Raw genomic sequence first — 16,154 nt, 5'->3', positions numbered from 1 at the left:
GGGTATAAGATGCTGGCAGATGCAGGGGAGTGCGCACTGGTGCATTTGTGTATAAGACGCTGGCAGATGCAGGGGGTGGACACTGGTGCATTTGTGTATAAGACACTGGCAGATGCAGGGGAGTGGACACTGGTGCATTTGTGTATAAGACACTGGCAGATGCAGGGGGTGGACACTGGTGCGTTTATGTATAAGACGCTGGCGGATGCAGGGGGTGGACACTGGTGCATTTGTGTATAAGACACTGGCAAATGCAGGGGAGTGGACACTGGTGCATTTGTGTACAAGACGCTTGCAGATGCAGGGGAGTGGACACTGGTGCGTTTATGTATAAGACGCTGGCAGATGCAGGGGAGTGGACACTGGTGCGTTTATGTATAAGACGCTGGCAGATGCAGGGGGTGGACACTGGTGCATTTGTGTATAAGACACTGGCAGATGCAGAGGAGTGGACACTGGTGCATTTGTGTATAAGACGCCGGCAGATGCAGGGGAGTGGACACTGGTGCGTTTATGTATAAGACGCTGGCAGATGCAGGGGTGGACACTGGTGCATTTGTGTATAAGACACTGGCAGATGCAGGGGAGTGGACACTGGTGCATTTGTGTATAAGACGCCGGCAGATGCAGGGGAGTGGACACTGGTGCGTTTATGTATAAGACGCTGGCAGATGCAGGGGGTGGACACTGGTGCATTTGTGTATAAGACACTGGCAGATGCAGGGGAGTGGACACTGGTGCATTTGTGTATAAGACGCTGGCAGATGCAGGGAGTGGATACTGGTGCATTTGTGTATAAGACACTGGCAGATGCAGGGGGTGGACACTGGTGCATTTGTGTATAAGACGCTGGCAGATGCAGGGGGTGGATACTGGTGCATTTGTGTATAAGACACTGGCAGATGCAGGGGAGTGGACACTGGTGCATTTGTGTATAAGACGCTGGCAGATGCAGGGGGTGGATACTGATGCATTTGTGTATAAGACACTGGCAGATGCAGGGGGTGGACACTGGTGCATTTGTGTATAAGATGCTGGCAGATGCAGTGGGTGGATACTGGTGCATTTGTGTATAAGACACTGGCAGATGCAGGGGAGTGGACACTGGTGCATTTGTGTATAAGACGCTGGCAGATGCAGGGGGGGATACTGGTGCATTTGTGTATAAGATGCTGGCAGATGCAGGGGAGTGGACACTGGTGCATTTGTGTATAAGATGCTGGCAGATGCAGGGGAGTGGACACTGGTGCATTTGTGTATAAGACACTGGCAGATGCAGGGGAGTGGACACTGGTGCATTTGTGTATAAGACGCTGGCAGATGCAGGGAGTGGATACTGGTGCATTTGTGTATAAGACACTGGCAGATGCAGGGGGTGGACACTGGTGCATTTGTGTATAAGACGCTGGCAGATGCAGGGGATGGATACTGGTGCATTTGTGTATAAGACACTGGCAGATGCAGGGGAGTGGACACTGGTGCATTTGTGTATAAGACGCTGGCAGATGCAGGGGAGTGGACACTGGTGCATAAGACGCTGGCAGATGCAGGGAGTGGATACTGGTGCATTTGTGTATAAGACACTGGCAGATGCAGGGGGTGGACACTGGTGCATTTGTGTATAAGACGCTGGCAGATGCAGGGGGTGGATACTGATGCATTTGTGTATAAGACACTGGCAGATGCAGGGGGTGGACACTGGTGCATTTGTGTATAAGATGCTGGCAGATGCAGCGGGTGGATACTGGTGCATTTGTGTATAAGACACTGGCAGATGCAGGGGAGTGGACACTGGTGCATTTGTGTATAAGACGCTGGCAGATGCAGGGGGGGATACTGGTGCATTTGTGTATAAGATGCTGGCAGATGCAGGGGAGTGGACACTGGTGCATTTGTGTATAAGATGCTGGCAGATGCAGGGGAGTGGACACTGGTGGATTTGTGTATAAGACGCTGGCAGATGCAGGGGGTGGATACTGGTGCATTTGTGTATAAGACGCTGGCAGATGCAGGGGAGTGGACACTGGAGTTTGAGTGTAGGTGCTCTGTCAATGATGACGCGGGGATCCGCCATCCATAATTGGGCGAGGGACCTTCCGTAGATATTGTCTTCCTATTATAAGGCGCTCCAAAGGCTCAGCGTGTCGGCTGCTGTGGCTAATAAGCAAGTACTGGCTTCGTCTGTCGCAGCTCTTGCAGGGCCACTAAGCAGGCATGATACTGGCTGCTTCCGAGTCCTAACAACCTTTCAGCAGCAGTCATGCAATAAAAATGCAATTAAATGCAAATTGTGGTATTAGCAAGAGAAATTCTCGACATAAATGAAATGCATGGACTGCAGACAGCGTACACACAATTAGATGCAAATACCAATTTTGGGCATTTCATAAGCATGCTTTTATCTACCGACGAATTCAAATTCCTAACAGAACGTGAAAAATACACAGACACAGAACAGGCAAAAAAGATGGCCCTGGCAGCGGCCTCCTCTCAATGTGTCCATGGAGCACAAGGTCCAGAAGTGTAAAAGGGCGCGTTACTGGGCACTTGGGGTAGTAAGTACAAGGGTCAAAAAACTCTACATTCAATAATGGAGTGAGATCAATTTCAGCCCCATACCGAGTTCGGCTCACATTAAAAAATAAACTAGAAAAACAAATGAAAGGGAAATCCATACAGAGGAATAAACCTCTATAGAATTCTCAAATACAAACCCAAAATTTGGGAACTGTCTGGTTTAACAAAAGCCAACGCAATTTATATAATTCTAGAACCTCAATGATATACACTTCTGTAACGACATCAAATCAAATTTGAGTGGACGAAACCGTTACTAAACAAGAAAGAAATGTGATATATTATGTATGCATAACAAGATTTGAAAAATATCTTTAGAACCTGGTTTCATATCTTGCCTGTGTTGTTTTAAACTCTGCTTGTAACTGGTTCATGAGTAAAAGTAGACATTTCGTTATCAACGCAAAAAAACTCATAAAATATATCTTTTTTTTAATTACACCATGAATTTTGTAGCCTTTCCACTAGACATGGCTTGAAAGAATTCAGAAACAGGCAACACTTTTTGTAAAAAAGAGAATCCCAGATATATGATTGCCTTTTACTGTGTATATATCAGATCAAATTAATTTCAAGATCATAAAAACGGACAGTGTATGTCTAATAAACAGTTGAAAAAAGATAAAAGGGAGGTAGCTGGGTCATTAGATTAATTAGTTTGCAGGTGGTATGTGCAGTTAGGTCTTCCTAAAGAGGTGGAATTGGAGTATTTTTATAATGAGGAGTGGGGTTGGCAATAGTGTTGTTTCAGATTAAGTTGGAGATTGTGCTACACTGAAAGAAAATTAGAAAACTAACCACAAATAAATGTTATCAAAAACAATTATTTGAAAAGTGACATTTTTGACGGGGATATAGTGTGTAGAAGTAAAGACGTTGTGAGATGTTAACAATGAACCCATATTGTGCTCACACAGTATTTGCCGCTTTGCAAACACAGTCTACAGGGATAGCAATATTTCCTCAGACATTCAGGGACTTTTGAGGGATCCATGGTCGAGTTAGTATGACCTTACTGATTTTGTAACCACTTTGGTGAAACACAAATTGCATTTATACAAACTTACTTCAGAGCAGGAAATAAACTAGGGAGGATAAATCACAAAGAACAGACAGCTCGCATTTTTTAGTCTGGCATTTCAAACCCAACGCTAGGTGCATTAAATTAAAATTTCAGTAAACAAGAGAACCCCTGAAAAATACTAATGACACAAAGACTCTTTCAAATAGCCCCATTTCTCCAGACTACACCCAGATTATTGACTGATTTTCAAGAACACAGACAATAGGGCCCATGGTATGAATAGTGAAGTGCCTTAGGTCATAAAAGCAATCATAGTGCCTGAGGTTGTATTGCAGACACAGACATGATGGGACTTTTTTATGTACATCTTTATTTAAATGCCGTACATTGTCCTGAAAGTACAGAGCTATACATTTAAAATATATAGCACTGGATGTTTGTTTGTTTCAACTTTATTTCGGCTAATATAGCCATAAAAGTAGGAAGTACAAAAGAAAAACTTTTACAGACAATTATATACAGTACCCTATACCAGCAAATAGTCACATAATCAAGTTACAATGAATGAAATGGGGCAATCGAACAATTAATCCATATCAATAATTTTTTCAAATACCACATTAAAATCAAGATCTCACTTTATAATTTAGATAAAGCACTGGATGGTGATTTGGAGTACAACTGCTTGTATGATGCAGTATCCGAGTTCATTTTGTATAAAGGGGGGGGGGGGGGGGACTTGGATAGCCAATCGAACGTTGTAGTGTCACCGGCCATGGGACATTAGTAATAAGTAAGAGCACACGCCGCAGACAGTGCCCGGGAGCCAATGACTGTCTTAAAAGCCAAAGAAAAAGACCTCAAGAAGCTCCGCCTCTCACGAGATTGTGACTGGGGATTTAGTCATTGATAAGAGAGAGGTGGGGTCTTCAACTAGAAGGATAGCACGTCTGAGATCTACTCCACTGATTAAACAAGCATTTATAATGCAATAGGTCTCGCATTCACGCAAGTTTGAGCTATTGGCATTGTAAATGAGAATGGCTTTTATTTAAGTTTAGGGTTTTAAGACATAAATAAAAGGCATTGTCATCTAATAGCTTAAACTCTCTCAAATGCAAGGCCTATTGCAATGCAATAAAGGGCCTTCTCGACCGCTTGTTAGATTGTAAATATCAAAGAAAGAGACCGGCCTGCGATGTCTTCAAAGTATTGATAAATAGTGCAGTGAAGAGGATGTGTAATTGTTGTAAATTACAGACACAAAGTGTGAAGCGAGAGTTACAAATGATCTGAGCTATAAACAATTAACAAGGCGCTCCAACACCTTTTCCTCTGTGATTACACTGATGCGGCTCAGGAGGAAGAGCGGGAGAGGCGGGGCTATTTCCTGTCCTCTCCGTGATTTGAGTGTGCAGTGTCGCATTGCATAATGTCATTGCTATGTTTGGCCTAATAAAAAACACTCGAGCTGTAGAAGGGACCTGGCTACACCTCTTGGTGCAGGGCGAGCTGTGCTTTATGGCAGGCATGGAGGGAGGGGGGATGGTCTCTGTTGCAGCTCTGTCTTGTACAGTGCCCCTCCTATTACTAGTGAGTGAGAGGTGCTGAGGTGGTGGCATAGGTGGTGGTATTGTTATTGGTGGTGGTACTGGCATTGTGGGGTGGCGGTAGTGGTACTGGTGGTGGTAGTGGTGGTGGTATTGGTATTGCTGGTGGTATTGGTACTGGTGGTGGTATTGGTGGTGGTGGTGGTATTGGTGGTGGTATTGGTGGTGGTGGTGGTATTGGTGGTGGTATTGGTGGTGGTGGTGGTATTGGTATTGGTGCTGGTGGTGGGATTGGTGGTGGTGGTGGTATTGGTACTGGTGGTGGTATTGGTATTGGTACTGGTGGTGGTATTGGTATTGGTGGTGGTATTGGTACTGGTTGTGGTATTGTTATTGCTGGCAGTGGTAGTGGTACTGGTGGTGGTAGTGGTAGTAGTATTGCTGGTGGTATTGATAATTGGTGTTGGTATTGCTGGTGGTATTATTGCTGGTGGTGGTATTGGTGGTGGTGGCATTGGTGGTAGTGTTATTGGTGGCAGTAGTGGTATTGGTAATTGGTGGTGGTATTATTGGTGGGGGTACTATTGGTAGTGGTATTAGTGGTATTGGTGGTGGTATAGGTGGTTGTGGTATTAGTGATAGTGCTAATGGTGGCAGTGATATTGGTGGTGGTGGTATTAGTGGTGGTATTGGATGTTGTATTGGTGGTGGTATTAGTAAATAGTGGTGGCATTCATGGTGGTGGTGGTGGAAGTGGTAATGGTGGTGGTGAGGGTATTGATGGAGGTGGTATTGGTGGTGGTGGTGGTATTGGATGTCGTATTGGTGGTGGTTGTGGTATTGGTGGTATTAGTAATTGGTGGTGGTGGTGCTATTGATGGAGGGGGTGGTGGTGGTGGTATTGGAGGTGGTGGTGGTATTGGTGGTGGTGGTGGTGTTAATAAAACAGGCTTTTGTCCAGTGGACATGATCATAGGGTAGATTCATCTCGTCATTTTATCCACTGTACCAAAGCGAAGCAACAGAGTGTCTCGGCTTGTTGGAATAAAAGTCAGAGCCTTCCAGAAAATAAGTGGACATTAGCCACAAATACACATAACAGAAAAAACGAGACTGCAGAACAAGACGCCAAATACCAAGTGATATGCAACACAAGACAACAAAGTCCAGGGAAAAGCAGAAATATTGGGGGGGAAAACAATATTTCACAACATCTGGACACTCAATCATGCCCATAAAGCATTACTGTATTTTAATCTACTGGATGGGTGGGCCACTGATGAGGGGCACAAGCGGGATGTACCTTCGAACAGAGTCCAGTGTTCACCCTCCCCAGGGAGAGATTTACCCGTTGCACCATTTCCAGCAGCACGAGACACCTGGTACTTTACAAAGCAAGGCGCACTCCCTATTTGTTCAGGTGCAACGCTCTCTCAACAATGTTGTGTGTATCGGAGCAAGAAGGGGTGCTCCTAAGGCAATGCATCCTCACATACAATGTGCAAATGATGTCCCACTCTGATTATAAGTGCTCTAACTGTGCCAGTCATGAACAGAGCACAGCGGGCTGGTCCTGCCACTGGGCCTGGTACCAGGCCAGTCTGTGCCCAGGATTCCCGCGGTCCATAGCCCAGCAACGGGCTGCCAGGCAATCCTCACCAGGCAACCAGATGCAAACCCAGATGCCTGGCTCCCCGGGGAGGCAGGAGAGGCCTTTCCACGTGCCTAGGCGCCGCCATCCCATAATGGTTTTACGTTCATGGCCCAGCATGGCAGGCTCGAGGGATGTACAAAGACGGCAGCAAAAGGTTCTCAAACGCAGGCTCGGGTTCTAAAGACCCCTGTTAGGGAGATTACCCATCCCTTTTCTCTGCTTGCCTTCTGATGTAAGTAAGTAAGTAAGCATTTTATTTGTTGATTAATTAAAATCATTACAAGCAAGAAAAAAAATAAGAGCCACCAAGAAAACCAAGCATATACTAGACACAGAGTTATTAACATCTTAAAATGATCCACCAATAATGCGATAATAGATGATGGTTAATCCATATTGACTATCATAGATAGGGTAGAACAAGCCATCACTCATAGAGCAGCGTGTGTGCATCTGCACTGAACTCAAGGGGTGGGGGGGGGGACAGGGGTGGGCTCCTCATAATCCAAGTCCACGAGTAGATCTGGTATCCTCCAGATGTGTCTCTTCAAAATGTGTCCAGCGAACAGGAAGGGGTGTCAGCGTATCTTTCTCCACAGAAGGGTGGGTGTGTTTGTAACTGCAAAAACTGGGGGAAGCCTAACCGGGTGCAGCTCAGAAAATGTTTGCAAGTCTAAGAACTGGGGTGGGCCTAACAGGGTGCACCTCTGAAAAGAGGGGGTAGGCAAGGATGAATGGGTGAAAAGCGACCCTGCTTCTGCAGAGGGTGGACCCCGGGCTCTGCCTCTGTCACAAAGGGGTTGAGGAGATTAGAGGGATCTGTGCAGGGTCAGAGAGAGACTGCGCCTCTCCTAAAGACGGTGGGTCTGGGAGCTCTCCTTTTGATGCGGCAAGGGTTCTGCCTCTAAAGCTGGTGGGGTTGGGGTCACTGCCATCATAAAGGACAAGGTTTTATAGGCACGTCCCTTCAAAAGGGGACTCTGCCTCTCAGAAGGACTGGTCTGGTGCAATTCACTTCATGGGGGCAGAAGACACCCTCACAACAAGAAAGGTGGAGGGCCTTTGTCTGGGTCAGTGGTTCTTAACCGTGGGGTTCTGCAAAGACTACTCGGAGGGTCTGTGACTGCCTTAGAAAATTAAATAATATTAACAGATTAATAAAGTACATATAAAGCAAACATCGAAATGTTATAACATTCTGCAAATCTGCAGCGGTTTGAAATTGGAGGCTAACAATGCAGTTAATATTCTCAGATGCATGAGTGGAAGCAGCGCAAGGGCATGAAACAGAACACAGTACGGAGAATGGGGCCTCGAATTTACAAAGATCCAACTCACCTAAAGATAAACTATTATTTTCCGTAGTTTGTTAATTACATATTTAATCATTTGTGTACTTTGCTGCTCAAACTATCAAAAATGCTTAGTACGGAGTCCCCGGCGTTCAGTAATGACTCAGTGAGGGGTCCCCGGTTTCCAGTACAGATTAGGTGGGGTCCACAGAAGTCAAAAGGTTAAGAACCACTGGACTAGGTAGTAGGAGTGGCAGCCCTAGTGGTGACTATGGAGGGGAATCCACCTCTAAGGAGGGTGGGTATGGGGGCAGAAGTAAAGATGAGGGTCTGTGAGTGAAGAGGTAGGTTGGGGGGTGACCGCTCTGCCTCTCAGGGGGACAGATTTGACACGGACACTGCTGGATATTGAATATCGGGGTTGGAGGGGTGTCTACAGCTGAAGGCCTTCACTCCTGGTTGTTGGGCGTGGCGACAGGTGAGGGGGGTCTGTTTCTCAGGAGGACAGGCCTGACACTGAGAGTGCTGGGTATTTAATATCTGGGGGGGGGGGTTATAGCGCTGAAGGCCTTCACTACTGGGTGCTGTGGGTGGAGATAGGCAGAGGCCGGGGGGTGTGTGTGAGAGCTCTGCCTCTCATGAGGACAGGTCTGACACTGCTGGGTATTTAATGGGGGGGGGGGGGGTGTCTTGTACCGAAGGGCTTTACTCCTGGTTGTTGGGTGTGGAGATAGGCATGGGCTGGGGTGAGAACTCTGCCTCTCATGAGTAGTGCTGGGTATTTAATATCTGAAAGGGTGGGGGGTGTCTGGCACCGAAGGCCTTCACTCCAGGGGGTTGGCTGAGGAAATAGACAGGAGGGGCTCTGCCTCTCTTGAGTTTTTGCTTTTTTTTCTTTTTTTTTGAGAGTTTTATATAGCGCTGGCTAGACCCAGGAGGCATCCGAGCGCTTTACATGAGAAGCTAATATGAGGCAAACATGGCATACACGAAGATAGTGAAACAACATATAAAGTATACAAATCAAGAATACATAAATGTGGAAAAAGCTATACACAACCAGTAAACGGGAAGATGATGTTGGAAGAGGGACAAATAGTTACCAAACAAAAATAACATGATGAATTGGAGAGACAGGTGCAGGTCACAGGTTATAACACTCAATATTAAATTGGCCAAACATGTCATACAAGTAGATAAAAGAATAGTGAAAACAATATGTGAGATACACAAATAAAATAGATTAATAGGGTCAAGAGCTGTACAAATTAAGTAGTTTGTAGGAGGATGTACAGGAAAAGGATAAATATTACTGACAATAAGAAAAATGGTGAGATTGGAGATTAAGTGCACGTCCCAAGTTATGATCCCCAGTAATAAATGTGGAGGTGAATTTGTAGGTCGTTTTTGAAGCTGAAATAGGAGGGGTTACAGCGCCGGCTTATTGGGAGGGCATTCTAGATGATAGGGCCGTTACCAGAGAAGGAGCGTGATTGTGTGGATTTCTTTTTATGCAGTGGTGGGATTAGAAGGAGGGTGTTGGTGCTTCTCAGAGGTCGTGTGGTGCCTGCGATGAGGAGCTTCTTGGAGAGGTACTCTGGAGTGTTTTGGTGGAGAACTTTATGAGTGATGCAAGCAGTTTTGTAGGCTGATCTACCTTCTATAGGGAGCCATTTAAGAGATTTGAGAGCTGGGGAGATATGGTCGAAGCGTGCAGGCCTGAGAGTGCTGGGTATTTCATATCTGGGGGGCAGGAGGGGGATGATTTGCACCGAAGGCCTTCACTCCTGGGGGCTGGGGTGGAGATAGTCAGGGGCAGGGAGGGGGGGGGTGAGAGCTCTGCCTCTCATGAGTACAGGCCTGACAGTGCTGGGTACTTAATATCTGAAGGGGGGGGGGGTTGTCTGGCAGAAAGCCTTCACTCCTGGGGGCTGATTTAAACAGAGGGGGGGAGGGGAGCTGCCTCTCATGAAGACAGGTCTGACACTGACAATAATGGGTATTTAAGATCTGGGGGGGGGGGGGGGGGTGTCTGACACTGAAGGCCGTCACTCCTGGGGGTGGATTTAGACAAGGGGGAGGCGGGGTGACAGCTCTGCCTTACATGAAGACAGGTCTGTCACTGTATGACAGTGCTGGGCATTTAATATCTGAAGGGGGGGGGGGGGGTTCTGGCACCGAAGGCCTTCACTCCTGGGGACTGGGTTTGGAGATAGGTAGGGGGGTGGGGGCTCACCCTCTCATGAGGACATGAGGACAGGCCTGACAGTGAAGGGTATTTAAAGGGGGGTGTCTGGCACCGAAGGCTGTCACTCCCGGGGTCTGGGTGTGGATTGAGGGGGGGGGGGGGGTCTGTCACTCCTGGGTGCTGGGGTGGAGATAGGCAGGGGGAGGGGGGTGAGAGCTCTGCCTGTTATGAGGACAGGTCTGTCACTGACAGTGTGACAGTGCTGGGCATTTAATATCGGGGGGGGGGGGATCTGGCACCTAAGGCCTTCACTCCTGGGGTCTGGGTGTGGATTGGGGGGAGGGGGGTGTCTGTCACTCCTGGGTGCTGGGGTGGAGATAGGCAGGGGGAGGGGGTGAGAGCTCTGCCTGTCATGAGGACAGGTCTGTCACTGACCGTGTGACAGTGCTGGGCATTTAATATCGGGGGGGGGGGGTCTGGCACCTAAGGCCTTCACTCCTGGGGGCTAGGTGTGGATTGAGGGGGGGCTGTCACTGCTGGGGGCTGGGTGTGGATTGAGGGGGGGAGGGGGTGCCTGTCACTGATGGGGGCTGGGTGTGGATTGAGGGGGGCTGTCACTGCTGGGGGCTGGGTGTGGATTGAGGGGGGCTGTCACTGCTGGGGGCTGGGTGTGGATTGAGGGGGGCTGTCACTGCTGGGGGCTGGGTGTGGATTGAGGGGGGGAGGGGGGGCTGTCACTGCTGGGGGCTGGGTGTGGATTGAGGGGGGGAGGGGGTGCCTGTCACTGATGGGGGCTGGGTGTGGATTGAGGGGGGCTGTCACTGCTGGGGGCTGGGTGTGGATTGAGGGGGGGAGGGGTGCCTGTCACTCCTGGGGGCTAGGTGTGGATTGAGGGGGGGCTGTCACTGATGGGGGCTGGGTGTGGATTGAGGGGGGCTGTCACTGCTGGGGGCTGGGTGGAGATAGGCAGGGGGAGCTCTGCCTCTCATGAGGACAGGCCTGACACTGACAGTGATGGGTATTTTAATGGGGGGGGGGGGTTGTCTGGCGCTGAAGCAAGTCACTCCTAGGGGTGGATTTAGACAAGGGGGGGTGAGAGCTCTGCCTCTCATGAGTACAGGCCTGACAGCGCTGGGTATTTAATATCTGAAGGGGGGTGTTGTGTGGCAGAAAGCCTTCACTCCTGGGGGCAAATTTAAACAGAAGGGGGGGGCTGCCTCTCATGAAGACAGGTCTGACACTGACAATAATGGGTATTTAAGATCTGGGGGGGGGGGGTCTGGCCCTGAAGGCCTTCACTCCTGGGGGGTGGATTTAGACAAGGGGGGGTGACAGCTCTGCCTGTCATGAGGACAGGTCTGTCACTGACAGTGTGACAGTGCTGGGCATTTAATATCTGAGGGGTGGGGGACTGGCACCGAAGGCCGTCTCTCCTGGGGGCTGGGTTTGGAGATAGGTAGGGGGGTGGGGCAGGCCTGACAGTGATGGGTATTTAAAGGGGGGGGGGTGTCTGGCACCGAAGGCCTTCACTCCTGGGGGTGGATTTAGACAAGGGGGGGGCTGCCTCCCATGAGGGCAGGTGTGACACTCCTGGGTATTTAATATCTAGGGGGGGTGTTGTCTGGCGCTGAAGGCCGTCACTCCAGGGGGGTGGGGGTGGATTGAGGGGGGGGGGCTGTCACTCCAGGGGGGTGGGTGTGGATTGAGGGGGGGGAGTGAGAGCTCTGCCTCTTGAGGGCAGGCCTGACACTGACAGTGATGGGTATTTTAAGGGGGGGTTGTCTGGCGCTGAGGCCGTCACTCCAGGGGGGGGGGTGTGGATTGAGGGGGGGGGGGGTTGTCTGTCACTCCTGGGTGCTGGGGGTGGAGATAGGCAGGGGGGGGGGTGAGAGCTCTGCCTCTTATGAGGGCAGGCCTGACACTGACAGTGATGGGTATTTTAAGGGGGGGGATTTAGACAAGGGGGGGGCGGTGACAGCTCTGCCTGTCATGAGGGCAGGTCTGACACTCCTGGGTATTTATTATCTGAAGGGGGGGGGTCTGTCTGGCGCTGACGGCCGTCACTCCCGGGGGGGTGGGTGTGGATTGAGAGGTGGTGGTGGGGGGGGGGTGTCTCAGATTCTCGAGCCCCCGCTGTGCCCTCCCTGCCCAGCCACAGCCTCTGATTGGTCCTCCTGGCGCAGGCCCCTCCCCCCGCGCGCGCGCTCCTGCGCAGGCCGCGCCTCCTCATGCACGCGCCCTGCCCGCGCGCGCGCCCCCTCGTCCCTGCCCTCCCCCCGCGCGCTCCTGGGCCTAAGGCGCGTTTCCCGAAGCTTCGGCTCCCGGTACCGGGTGCCGCCCCCTCCGGCGGCTGCCGCCGGCCCCCCCTCCCCCCGCGCGGCTCCCAGGCCCCGCCCCGCCGCTCGGGCACGGCCCCGCCGCTCCCCGAGGCGCCGGGCCGCGCGGACGGAGCGCTTTGAGTGACAGCTTACCTGGTGCCAATCTTCGTCACACTGACAAGCGGCTGCAGCAATCCGGGGCCGCAGGGGCGCGCTGCGTCATTGCGCTCCACGCAGCTCCTGCATATTCATGAGGAGGGGCGGGGAGCGGCGGCCGACGTCCTGAATATGGATAGGGAGAGGGCGGAGAGCGGCGCGTCGGCATATGAATAGGCATGCGGTGGGCGGGTCACTCTATGACGTCACAGACGGGGTACTGGCAGAGGGCGCACGGTACGAGGCAAGGAGAAGGGCCGCAGTGCGCAGGCGCCTCCGTGTAATAGAAATAGAAAAAGGACTGGAGACCCTCATCTCGGTAAACTGTACAAGAAACAAAAGACGGACTCTGCTCCCGTTGACACGTCACGCGTACCCCCGTCCACCCCTCGCTCGTGACACCCGCACCCACGGTAATACGTCACACACGCACTCCCGGTGTTACGTCACACACGCACTCCCGGTGTTGCGTCACACACGCACCACGGTAACACGTCATACACCCTACTTCGGTGTTACGTCACACGCGCACCCCCCCCCCCGTAAAACGTCATACACGCACTCCCATCTCCTCCCTCGTGACACCCGCTGATACGTCACACGCTCAGGCAGGCCGTTGTAACGGACGAGCAGGATGTATTTGTGCGGTGGTACATAGCGCCCACATGCCTCTTCAGAGGCGTCAAGGCGCTTTACGACAGCACGAGGAGCGTCACACGAGAGACTGAGGGTGACCAGCCATGCAAACAAATGGTGGACGGAATGCTGAATAAATCAAACATTCACCCCCAATCAAGAGATCCGGGATCAATCCATTGTTCTTGAGCCCACTCTGCCACCCCAGTTCAGACCCAGCCATATGCAAATCAGTCTGACCCTGTGCATCATGGGAACAGTGCAGCCCGAACTGCCAGGTCAGGGAAGGGAAGGCGTGGCCTGGCAGTTCGGCTGGACTGTTCCATTGGGCGCAGGGTCAGACTGATTTGCATATGGCCATGTCTGAACTGGGGTGGTGTGGTGAGCAAAAAAACGATGGATTTAGGCCCAGATCTCTGTACTGGGGTGAATGTATGACATTGTTCTGCATTCTTTGTACCTTACTGTGGAACTATTTGAGACTCCTCACTATTTGTAATATTCGTTTTTCAGACTGTCTATTTGTATTATTGATTTAACTGATTGTTTATGCTCCCTCTTGTATCTACCCTATTTTGCTACTCATTTACTACCTTCAACTATCCTTCGCTCAAAAGCTTTTAAATGCTCTCTTGTTTCTCCTACCCCTTGTTGTAAAGCGCTCTGATATCTGCAAAGATCTTGTTCGCGCTATATAAAACTCTCAAAATAAACTGTTGTTTTTGCAAGGGTAAACGGCAGCAGGAGATGAGAAAGAGAGCTACTACAGATTTTCGTGGAGCAAATTACATATTCATTACAGGTTGCATGTTTACAGAAGTTAATGCGATTCAGGTTACACACATGGTGGTGGCAGACCAGGTATGGCGCAGGGACATAGGCGGAGCGCAGCCGGGAAACATACACAGCCACTAGTATGGTTTTCAGCCCAAGGGTCACGTGCGACCTTTATGCCCTCGCACCACGCCCAGTCCAAGGGATGATTCTTCGATATGTTTTACTGTATCGGCCCAGGTGGCCTCTACATCCCTCCTTTCTTTTAGATGAACAAAAGCGAATAAGAAAAAGCAAAATGAAGAAAGAGGAAAGGAACATAAGAATACAAGTAAATCGAACAAGGTAGTATCCTGTTTTGAAAGTCACTTTCCTTTACTTGCGAGTGCGAAGTCCCATCAGCACACAAAGTCTTTCAGTCTAGCTGGGCGCTGGTCCAGTCTACTCGGGTGACTGTCCACACCTTGGAGTCATATGGCGTGTGAAACTTCCAACCAGGGTGCCTATCCTTGATGACTACTTTGGACCCCACGCGCACTGTCGGAGATTTGGCTCCTCGGCTCACTGTCGCCTTGTCGTTGGTCGTCTTCCGTTTCTTCTGTGCTTTTACACTGCCCAGGCAGGGTGGCGCCCACTCGGGGTCTGCGGGAATCAGGTCTCGTGGTGACCGCCTGAGCAGGAGCGAGGGTGGCTCACACCCAGTTGTTGAGTGAGGCGTTTGCCGATATGGTAGCAGGAACTGGTGCAGGCACGCCTCATTGTCTTGGTGTTGTTCCACTCCGATTCGGAGGGCTCTATTAAGTGTCCCCATGAACCTCCCCACCTCACCGTCGGCTTGAGGCCACTGAGGTGTAATTCGACGGTGTCAGATGGCTTTCCACTCCAGGAAGTCGTGGAAGTCTTGGCCCTGGAACGGTGGCCCGTTGTCGGACTTTATTTCCTCAGCCAGCCCGAACATGGCAAATGTCTTCTTCAGGGTTGGCGTAACATGGGTGAACGTCGCTGACGGCACCAGCTCAACCATGGGGAACTTTGAGAAGGAGTTCATTACGACCATTGTGTGCCGCCATCTGGGAAGCTCCCAAAGTTGATACTGATCTTCGTCCAGAGTGTACGGCACGGTTCTTCGGTGACCACCGGCACTGGGGTGGGGTCACCCCCAGTGATGGTTTGTAGGTGGGAGCACCTGACCTCTTCCTCCACCATGTCCATGTTCGGAAACCACACCTTCACATTTAGCCTGGCCTTAGTCTTGGTGGTGCCTTGATGTCCTTGATGTGCGAGCACGACCATACGCTGGTACAGGTCTTTTGGAACAACAATGAGTTGTCCTCTTAATATGAGCCCAGACCCACTGACACTGAGTTCATGTCGTACCCTTCAGAGTTGATGTCAGGAGTTCTGATCCTCGGCAATGAGTAGGGAGACTCCAACTAAGAACCGGTGCCATCTCCCTTTTTCCAAGGCCTCCTTCACTCTTCTCAAGGTGTTATCTTCGTCTGTGGCATTGCGAAGATCTTCTTTCGTCACAGCCACAGGGCTGTGTTGTCTTCCATCATGTTTATGAATGCCTCGGTGTTGGCAGCTCACTGTTCTCCGCCCTGGGATGTCGTGACAGAAAGCCGGCGGGGTTGTACGCCCCTGATCTGTACAGCAATTGGAAGGAGTATACCTGCAGCTGCATCGCCCACCTCTCAATTCTTGGTGGCGCTAGATGTGAGGACCCGCTGAACAGTGGCAGGAGGGATTTGTGATCAGTTACCACCTTGAAGGGATGATCCCACAGGAACAAATGGAAATGTTGGCACGTCCATCTTATGGCCAATGCTTCCAGCTCGATTTGAGTGTATCTGGCTTCCGTCGGGGATAGTGCTCGGTGGGCGTGTGCCACCGGGGCATGGACTCCTCTGGTGTCCCCCTGCAGAACGACTGCCCTGGGCCTGACTGGGCTGGCATCAACAACAAGTTTCGTCTTCTTCTTTGGG

The 16,154-nt window shown here is 50.6% G+C and overlaps 1 protein-coding gene across 2 annotated transcripts in view; it reads right to left on the bottom strand.

Annotated features, from left to right (window-relative positions):
• The window catches only part of PKNOX1 (PBX/knotted 1 homeobox 1), a 205,128-nt gene extending 192,079 nt beyond the window's left edge, over positions 1-13,049 (bottom strand). Inside the window, exon 1 of one of the 2 annotated variants that reach the window (XM_078656380.1) lies at positions 12,757-13,049. The gene's annotated coding sequence lies outside the window, so the exon portion shown is untranslated. The remainder of the gene's footprint in view (positions 1-12,756) is intronic. The other variant, XM_078656381.1, reaches the window with a different exon arrangement.
• Between the last annotated feature and the right edge of the window lie 3,105 nt (positions 13,050-16,154).

The sequence above is a fragment of the Lissotriton helveticus genome, chromosome 8 (genome assembly GCF_964261635.1).
Source record: "Lissotriton helveticus chromosome 8, aLisHel1.1, whole genome shotgun sequence".
NCBI lineage: Eukaryota > Metazoa > Chordata > Amphibia > Caudata > Salamandridae > Lissotriton > Lissotriton helveticus.
Note: the sequence above shows the minus strand (reverse complement) of the source record. Positions and strands in the feature narration are given on the sequence as shown.